This window comes from Gastrolobium bilobum, unplaced genomic scaffold (assembly GCF_033153095.1).
Source record: "Gastrolobium bilobum isolate Gb01-03AN ecotype WA unplaced genomic scaffold, APGP_CSIRO_Gbil_v1 utg2721, whole genome shotgun sequence".
In the NCBI taxonomy this organism is placed as follows: Eukaryota; Viridiplantae; Streptophyta; class Magnoliopsida; order Fabales; family Fabaceae; genus Gastrolobium; species Gastrolobium bilobum.
The window spans coordinates 185,979-195,904 of NW_026896314.1; the positions used below are offsets into that span (position 1 = coordinate 185,979).

The window sequence follows — 9,926 nt, forward strand, 5'->3', positions numbered from 1 at the left end:
AGTGCAACCTTCTGCTCAATAGACAAGCAACCCGTGTGGCATCTGCTGTGATCCTTCTCATCCCACGGATGCTTGTCCTTCCTTACATGACAACGGTTCCCAAGTTGATCAGTCTGTTGCTGTAGTTTTTCCTGGAAATCCACAGCACCAGCAGCAGTAGCAAAACAATCCCTTCTCAAATACATATAATCCTGGCTGGAAAAATCATCCAAATTTAAGGTGGGGCTAGAATCAACAAAGTGCACCATTCCAGCAGAGGCAACAGTTTGTACCCTCACAACAGAGGCATAATTTCCAATAATTTGCACCTCCGCAGCAGATGCAGCAGCCACCAATGCAGCAGCAAGCCAGTAGCAATGGTCCTTCTTTGGAGAATTTAGTGAAGTAGATGGCAACTAATAATCTGCAGTTCCAGCAGAGGACAGAGTCTTCCATCCAGAATCTGCAAACACAGATTGGCCAACTTGCAACATCAATGAGTCATAATCAACAAGCAAGTGGCAGTTCTCTTCCATCCTAAACAATTCCAAATCCAAAGGGAACCGACAATGTTAGTGCCATTTCTCTGCGGTCTGGCAACCAATTGGAGGAGCCAAACCAATCTACTGCCGAGTGATCCCAGGGAGGTGACAATAGTTCAAGGAAGCAAAATACTGATACTTCTGATTTCCACATCCCGCTGCCTTTCCCTCAAAGAGCCACTTAGTCTAAGAAGCAAGCAACTAAAGCTCAAGATAAAGAGATTCTTGACACCTTCAGGAAAGTAGAGATAAACATCCCACTCTTGGATGCGATTCAGTAAATTCCAAGATATACCAAATTTCTGAAGGAGTTGTGGACCAACAAGAGGAGGCTGAAAGGAGATGAGCGAGTCAGCGTCAGCTAGAATGTTTCAGCACTCATCCAGCCCATGCCCAAGAAGTGTCAAGATCCAGGGACATTTACTATCCCTTGCATTATTGGAAATTCTGTTTTTCATGATTGTATGTTAGACTTAGGAGCATCCATTAATGTTATGCCTGAATCTATGTATAAGTCTCTTGGTCTTGGTCCCTTGCGTGTTACTGGTATTGTTGTTCAGTTAGCCAACAGGAGTAGTGTTCATCCTTCTGGTGTAGTTGAGGATATATTAGTTAGGGTGAACAATTTGATTTTTCCTGCTGATTTCTATATCTTAGGGATGGAGGGTGAGAATCCTAGTAGTACAATTATACTTGGTAGACCTTTCATGAAAACTGCTAGGACTAAGATAGATGTGCATGCTGGTACTCTTTCCTTGGAATTTGGTGATAGCATGGTTAATTTTAATATTTTTGATGCCATGAAATTTCCTATGGAAGAGCATTCTATTTTCTGTATAGATGTAATTGATGAAATGGTGGATGATATCTTTGCTGACTTAACTGCTGAATATCCAGAATTATCATCATTACTTGATTCTGCTTTGTTATGTGATTGTACTGATAATAGTAACTGTACTGCTTGTGCTGAGATAGCTTTGTGTTGTTCTGATTTTAATCATGTATTGAATGATGATTTGCATAGTGGTTCTGCATTGGTGTTGAATTCTGAGTTGCCTGTTGAAATTATTGATGATTCTATTTCTGAGAATTTGATTGCAGGCATAGATGTTAATGTGTTTTCTGCAGAACCTGCACCCACTAGACTTCTCCCATCCACTGAGCAGCCACCTAAGTTGGAAGTGAAGGATCTACCTGACCATCTGAAGTATGCATATTTGGAGGAAAATGAGCAGTTACCTGTGATAGTGGCCAAGACCCTTCTACCTCTTACGGTATACCCAAATAATCCCTTACACCTACCAATAACCAATCTACAAGAAGGAAATATACCACCATTCCCTCCATATGGCCTACCTCCAGGATTTGTACCACCACAAGCTACTAACCCTCGAGATGGTAGCATGCCAACACCCACTCCAAACCTTACTCAACCACAAGTTCCTCACCCAAACGCTATTGAAAACCCACAAACACAACCACCTTTCCCTGTTGGTGGCGCATCGATGGTTCCACCTGTTTCAAATTCACAAAATGTATCTCATCCCAAAGTACTTCCCTTTATTGCAAATAGGAATCCACCAACCCCACACTCCAATCGTGTAAACATGATACCACAATTCCCTCATGGAATTGCTCATGACACCATGAATAACTCTTCGGTTGGACTTTTGCAATCTATGGGAAAATTAGAAGTTCTGGAAGATAGATTAAGAGTTGTAGAAGGAGGAAGCAATTATGGCCTTGGAAACGCCTCTGAACTTTTCCTTGTTCCTAATGTTGTTATCCCTCCAAAATTTAAAGTACCCGATTTTGACAAGTATAAAGGGACCACTTGCCCAAAGAGTCATCTAACAATGTATTGTCGAAAGATGGGCTGCATATGCCCAAGACGAGAATTTATTGATCCATTTCTTTCAGGATAGCCTGACTGGGGCCGCTTCGAGTTGGTACACACACCTTGAGCGAGCACATATACGTTGTTGGAAAGATTTAGCTGATGTTTTCCTCAAGTAGTACAAGTACAACGTTGATATGGCTCCAGATAGATTACAGCTGCAGAATATGGCAAAGAAGAATGCTGAGTCTTTTAAAGAATATGCTCAACGATGGAGGGAACTAGCTGCGCAAGTAGAACCCCCGCTGTTGGAAAAGGAAATAGTTACTACATTCATTGATACCCTCCAATCACCATTCTACGATCGGATGATTGGAAGCGTGTCATCGAACTTCTCTGACATTGTCGTTATAGCAGAAAGAGTATAAGGCGGGATGAGGCGTGGCAAAAGCACTCATAATTCTCCAGAGGTTGTTAGTATGAAGAAACCGTCAATTGGGATGGGGAAGAAAAAAGAAGGAGAAACCCATGTTGTGTCTTTCAACTAGCAAAGTTTTGCCACGGGCAGACCTGGCCCCACATATTCCAATCCTCAACCAAGTTTACAAACCCCATTCATGTCTTACCCTTATGTTGCCAATACTTCAAATACCTCATATCCCCAACCTTATCACCCAATGATGCCTTATCAACCACCACCATTTTCCCAGCCACAGACAATTCCAACCGTACCGTCACGACCACCTCAGTCATGGCCTCAAAATTCAAATCCAAGAAGACCCCCGAATAACTATGAGAAAAAACCCGTTAAATTTGACCCAATTCCCATGTCCTATACTGAGCTTTTACCACACCTCGTCCAGAGTTCACTTGTTGTGCCATGTCCAATGAAACCACTTGAACCTCCTTACCCTAGAGGATTCAATGCAAATGCTAAATGTGATTATCATGCTGGAGCTGTGGGCCATTCTACTAAAAGTTGTAATGCCTTGAAGTTTAAGGTGCAAAGTTTAATTGATGCCAAGTGGTGGAACTTAAAAGAAGATGCTCCTAATGTTGGCAATAACCCTTTGCCTAATCATGGAAGTTCTGGGGTCAATGTTGTTGAAGAGTTTTCAAATCAGCATCTTGTGAGAAAGGTGGCAGATATCAAAACTCCTCTAAAAACAATCTTCGAAGAGCTTTGTAAGTACGGGATGATACAAGCCCAAGTTAAAGAGGAGGGAATCCATGATGAAGGGATGATGTGTGGAATCCATCCAAATGTGGGGCATTCCATTGAAGATTGTGACGAATTTAAGCAGATTCTTCAGGATTTGATAGACATGCAATTGGTGCAAATTGGCTGCCACGATGATAGAGACATAAATATGGCTAAAGAAAAGAAGATCAGGTGGGCGTGAGTACCCAAGTTTTGATGGTGATCTCGCCAACTATTGAGCATACCGCCTCCTTCCAAAAACCACTTGTAGTTCATTACACAAGAAACTCACCTATACAGGCAGCATGCAGCTCAAAGCCAATTACCATTCAAGTACCATCCTTGTTCGCCTACAAGGACACCAAAGTTGTGCCATGGAAGTATGATGTGCAGGTTCTTACTAGCAATGATCAATTGTCAGCGTCTTCTAGTACAGGCTTTTTTATTGTCACAAATGTTTCTGGAATTGGTGGAATGACCCGAAGTGGTCGTATTTATACCCCTGAAGAGCTTTGAAATGATTTGGCCAAGGAAGTAGTGAAAGAAGACAAAAAAGAAAACAAGGAAGAGAAGATTATTGGAGGGAAAATCAGTCAAGATGGGTGCAAGAAAACAAGGAAGAGAAGGTTATTGGAGGGAAAATCTGTCAAGATGGGTGCAAGAAAACAGTAACTTATGAGGAAGCCTGTGAAATTTTGAAGTTCATAAGACAAAGCGAATATAAAGTGGTGGAACAATTAAATCGCACTCCGGCGAAAATATCTTTGTTGTCCTTATTGTTGAATCCTGAGCCACACAGGAAGGTGTTAATGAAGGTGCAGAATGAAGCTCATGTCGCCCATGACATTGTTGTGGACAAGTTTGATGGCATTGTTGGTAACATTGTTGCTGATAATTATATTGGTTTTACTGATAATGAAATACCTGTCGAGGGAAGGGGGCATAATAAAGCTTTGCACATTTCTGTGAAATGTCAAGATCATGTCATGGCTAGAGTACTTGTTGACAATGGCTCCTCTTTGAATGTAATGCCACTGTCAAAACTGCCTTTTGATATGTCATACATGAAACCAAGTGCTATGATAGTGAGAGCTTTCGATGCTACTAGAAGACAAGTGATTGGGGAAATTGATATTCCGGTCCAGATCGGCCTATGTACTTTTGAAATCACCTTCCAAGTGATGGACATCATGCCAGCTTATAGTTGTCTCTTGGGGCGACCATGAATTCACTCTGCAGGAGTTGTTCCCTCCACATTGCACCAAAAGTTGAAGTTTATAGTGGACAACAAGTTGATAATTATCTCAAGTGAAGAAGATTTGTTGGTGAGCAAAACATCATTAACCCCCTATATTGAAGCTGCAGAGGAAGCCCTTGAAACTGCTTTCCAAGCACTTAAGATTGCCAACACTACTTCTGTAGGGGAAGGAGCCCAAGTTGTGAAGCCAAAACCATCTAATGCATCCTTAATGGTGGCTAAGCTTATGCTTGAGGGAGGATATTCGTATGGACATGGTTTAGGGAAGAATAGAGAAGGCATTGTTGAACCGCTACGACTATGTGAGAATCAAAACAGATTTGGGCTGGGATACAAACCTACTAGAGCGGATAAAAGAAGAGTCATAGAAGATAGAAAGGAAAGAAGGATAGCTCGGTTGGAAGGTAGAGAGCCAAAAATTGAGGGCATTCCCATCTGTGAAATTCGGCAAAGCTTCAGATGCGCTGGATTGGTGTTCTCAGACCAAGTGGCTACCATTAAAGATGATCATATTGTCAACCAGCACATTAACTTGGTGTATCCTTGCTCTCCAGATATAGAGCTTGACAATTGGGAGATAGTCGAGTTACCCATGATCTTAGATTCAAAGTAATTTGTAGTGCTAATCCTATTGCTCTACCCAAGGCTTTAGGATTACTTTTGTAATATGGGCTCACATGTTTCATTTTCAGTATTTGTTATCAATGAATGCATTTTCTTCAGTTATCCTTGTTTTCCTTACCTTTCACCTAGTCATCGCATTAATATTTATTCATTTTTCTTCTTTTCTTGTGTTAACACCAATAAATACAGATCTAAAAGTGATTCTCTCGAAAATGACCGTGTTGGAATCTCATCATATGATTTTGATCACCCTATTAATCATGCTGACGAGGATGGTAAAGAAAGTTGGGATCCTTCCCCTGAAGTAATGAGATCAATAGAGCAAGAAGCCAAATAGATTCAACCCCACGATGAGTTAATTGAAATAATCAACTTGGGGATTGAATATGATAAAAGGGAAATTAAAATTGGCACCTGTATGAAAGAGAGTGAGCGTAGCAAGTTGATTAAGCTCTTATGTGATTACAATGATATTTTTGCATGGTCATACCAAGATATGCCCGGACTATATGCTAGCATAGTTGAACACAGATTGCCTTTGAAGCCCGAGTATCCACCAGTTAAGCAAAAGTTGAGACGAATGAAGGCGGAGATGCTATTGAAAATTAGAGAGGAAGTCAAAAAACTGTTTGATGCAGGTTTTATTGTCGTTTCTAAATACCCTCAATGGGTTGCCAACATTGTTCTAGGCCTAAAGAAAGATGGGAAGGTTCAAATGTGTGTTGATTATCGAAATTTGAATAAAGCTAGCCCCAAAGATGATTTTCCAATTCCTCATATCGATGCTCTGGTGGATAATACTGCTCAACACTCATTTTTCTCCTTCATGGATGGTTTCTCGGGTTATAACCAAATCAAAATGGCTCCTGAAGACTGGAGAAAACCACATTCATCACGTTATGGGGAACATTTTGCTACAAAGTAATGCCGTTTGGTTTGAAAAATGCAGGGGCAACATATAAAAGAGCGCTGGTGACCTTGTTCCACGACATGATGCATAAAGAGATAGAGGTTTATATAGATGACATTATTGCCAAGTCTCAAACAGAAGAGGGCCACATAGTCAACCTACAAAAGCTTTTTGAGCGGTTGAGAAAGTTCAAGCTCAGGTAGAAGCCAGCTAAATGCACATTTGGTGTGAAGTCAGGCAAATTATTGGGGTTCATAGTTAGTTAAAAGGGGATAGAAGTTGATCCTGACAAGGTCCGAGCAATCATAGATATGCCAGCTCCTCGCACCGAAAAGGAAGTTCATGGATTCTTAGGGATATTGAACTATATTACCAGGTTCATATCTCAGTTAACTATAACTTGTGAACCAATTTTTAAATTGTTACGCAAGAATCAAACTGTAGTATAGAATGAAGACTGTCAAAAGGCTTTCGAGAAGATCAAACGATATCTGCAAGAACCCTCCGTTTTGGTTCCTCCGGTGCCGGTAAGACCTCTCATTATGTATCCAACGGTGCTTGATGAATCCATGGGTTGTGTATTAGGGAAGCATGATGAATCTGGTAGAAAAGAGCACGACATCTACTACTTGAGCAAAAAGTTTACTAGTTGCGAAGCAAATTATTCGTTATTGGAACGAACTTGTTGTGCTATGGTGTGGGCTGCTTGTCGCTTGAGGCAGTATATGTTGTGTTATACTACTTGGTTAGTGTCAAAGATGGACCCGATCAAGTATATTTTTGAGAAACCAACTCTTACTGGGAGAATAGTTCGCTGGCAAGTTCTCTTATCAGAATATGACATTTTTTGTGTCACTCAAAAGGCAATAAAAGGCGGTGCTCTTGCTGAGTATTTGGCTCACCAGCCCGTGGAAGATTATCAGTCGATGCAGTGTGATTTCCCAGATGAAGATATAATGGCTTTATTTAAAGGAGTAAAAGAGTCATCGCAGAAGGAAGAATGGACTTTATTGTTTGGTGGGGCATCTAATGCACCAGGGCATGGAATTGGAGCTATTCTAATTTCCCCAGAGAGCCATTTCATTCCATTCACATCCAAATTGTGTTTTGATTGTACAAATAATATAGCAGAATATGAGGCATGTGCCATGGGGATCCAAGCAAAAATAGAATCAAAAGAAAAAGTTCTCAAGGTGTATGGGGATTCTGTTCTAGTTATCGATCAACTAAGAGGAGATTGGGAAATGCGAGATGCCAAGTTAGTCCGTTATCATGTTTACATAAAGGAGTTAATGTAGCAGTTCAATGAAATTTTGTTCCATCACATCCCTCGTGAAGACAATCAATTGGTCGATGCTTTAGCCACTTTATCATCAATGTTCAAGATAAGCCATGACAGAGATATGCCACTGGTAAGGAAGGAAACTCGTGATCAGCCTGCGTATTGTAAAACAGTGGAAGAAGAGCTTGATGGGAATCCGTGGTATCATGATATCAAATGCTACATTAAGAGCAGAGAATATCCTCCTAATGCCTCAGAGAATGATAAGAGAAACTTGAGGAGACAAGGAAAATCTTGAGGGCAGGCTATTATTGGTTGACTATGGAGGCTGATTGTTTCAACTATGTGAAAAAGTGCCATAAATGTCAGACATATGCTGATAATGTTCATGCGTCGCCAATGCCTTTGAATGTCTTAACATTACCATGGCCATTTTCAATGTGGGGGATGGATGTCATTGGGGCAATTGAACCAAAAGCCTCAAATGGGCATCGTTTCATTCTGGTCGCAATTGATTATTTCACCAAATGGGTCGAAGCTGCTTCTTATGACAGCGTAACCAGAACCGTAGTCGTCAAGTTTATCAAGAAATAGTTGATCTGTCGTTATGGCTTGCCGAACAAGATCATTACTGACAATGCAACCAACTTGAATAAAAAGATGATGAAGGAATTATGCGAGAGCTTCAAGATACAACATCGTAACTCCTCCCCATATCGACCGAAGATGAATGGAGCAGTTGAAGCAGCAAACAAGAACATCAAGAAGATCATTCAAAAGATGGTGATAACATACAGGGGCTGGAGTGAAATGCTTCCTTTTGCCTTGCACGGATATCGCACTTCCATTCGTATTGGGGCAAATCGTACATTTGACGCACAAAGATTGGGGCAATTGATATCCATGGAAGTTGATTAAAGCATATTCAAGATGATAAGCATGGGAAGCTAGCATTGGTCATTAGGAAGAGCATCACTGGATGAGCCGCAACCTTTTCTTTTACCATTACTTTTTTGAATTTTTGTCTCTTTATCATATAGCTCCTTCGTATCTTTGCCTTTTTCCACACAATATTTATAACAATTTCTTCGTTCTTCGATTTCATTGTCATTTGCATATGCATTTTTTATGATAAGTTTATACTAAAATATGAAATGTGTGATGATATCATATGAGCATAATTGCTTCAAAAGATCATTATAAAATATGACAAATCTCCCAAAGGCATGGCACGACAAGTAACTGATGTCAAACTGCAATTCAAAGGACCGACACCATAGTCCGGGTACAAGAAACAAGAACACCCTTCAGTTCATTCTTGAGTTAAAAGGCAATTGAGACTGTGAGGAGGCAGAACTAAGGGTTGTCGTGGAAACAAAGAAAAAGAGAAAATTTCCAAATTTTAAAATTCCAAGAGTCTGCATTGTGACATGCATTGCATATTGCATCATCTTCACATTTCATAGAAAAAACAAAAAGAAAAATAACAAACACCATGGTTATTTGCTTTTCGGGCATTCACACCCACACTAGCTCAAGCTGAGATCCATATCTCGCACTCACTCATGCTCAAGTCGGGGCCCTTGTCCCGTAATTGATTAACTGTCCTCACATTTTGGACATCCATAACTCAAATTAATCCATGCAACGATCCATAACGTTGATTGTATGGCTTTCCATCCTCAAGTGTTACGTGATTCGTAAGAGTTCTCGTATAGTCCTACTATCTTGGATTCTGTGCAATGTGGATACCCCAAGCCGAGATCTCTGTCTCGCACTTATTTATTACTCATGTTCAAATAGAGTCCATTCTGTTGTACCTTTAAATTTTTGTTAAGACGGGTCCACTCTCCCACTCATTTAAATTTTCTGTCAAGACGGGTCTATTCCCCCGTACCTTCAAATTTTTGTCAAGTTGGGTCCACTCTCCCGCTCCTATAAATTTCTACCAAGATGGGTCCATTTTTCCGCACCTTTAAATATTTGTCAAGACGGGTCCACTCTCCCGCATCTTTAAATTTTCATCAAGTCGGGTCCATCCCCCCGCGCCTTTAAGTTTATGCTCAAGTCGAGTCCATTATACCGCAACAGTTTATCTCTACTAGAACAAAATTGGAATTCATGTCTTTACTTTTTCCTTACCATGATAATACGAAAAACTATAGTTATTCATATTATCTAGTAAGAAACAAGTAAAGAAGCTGTAGACACCAAAAATTGTCCAGGAGATTCAAATTTAAAATAAAACAAAATACAAAATTAAAAAATAATAAAAATAAAATCTTGTCATTTG

The 9,926-nt window shown here is 40.3% G+C and overlaps 1 pseudogene; it reads left to right on the forward strand.

The window, feature by feature from the left end:
- The first annotated feature begins 1,027 nt into the window (after positions 1 to 1,027).
- Positions 1,028 to 8,551, forward strand: LOC133298904 (uncharacterized; annotated as a pseudogene).
- The last annotated feature ends 1,375 nt before the right edge of the window (positions 8,552 to 9,926 follow it).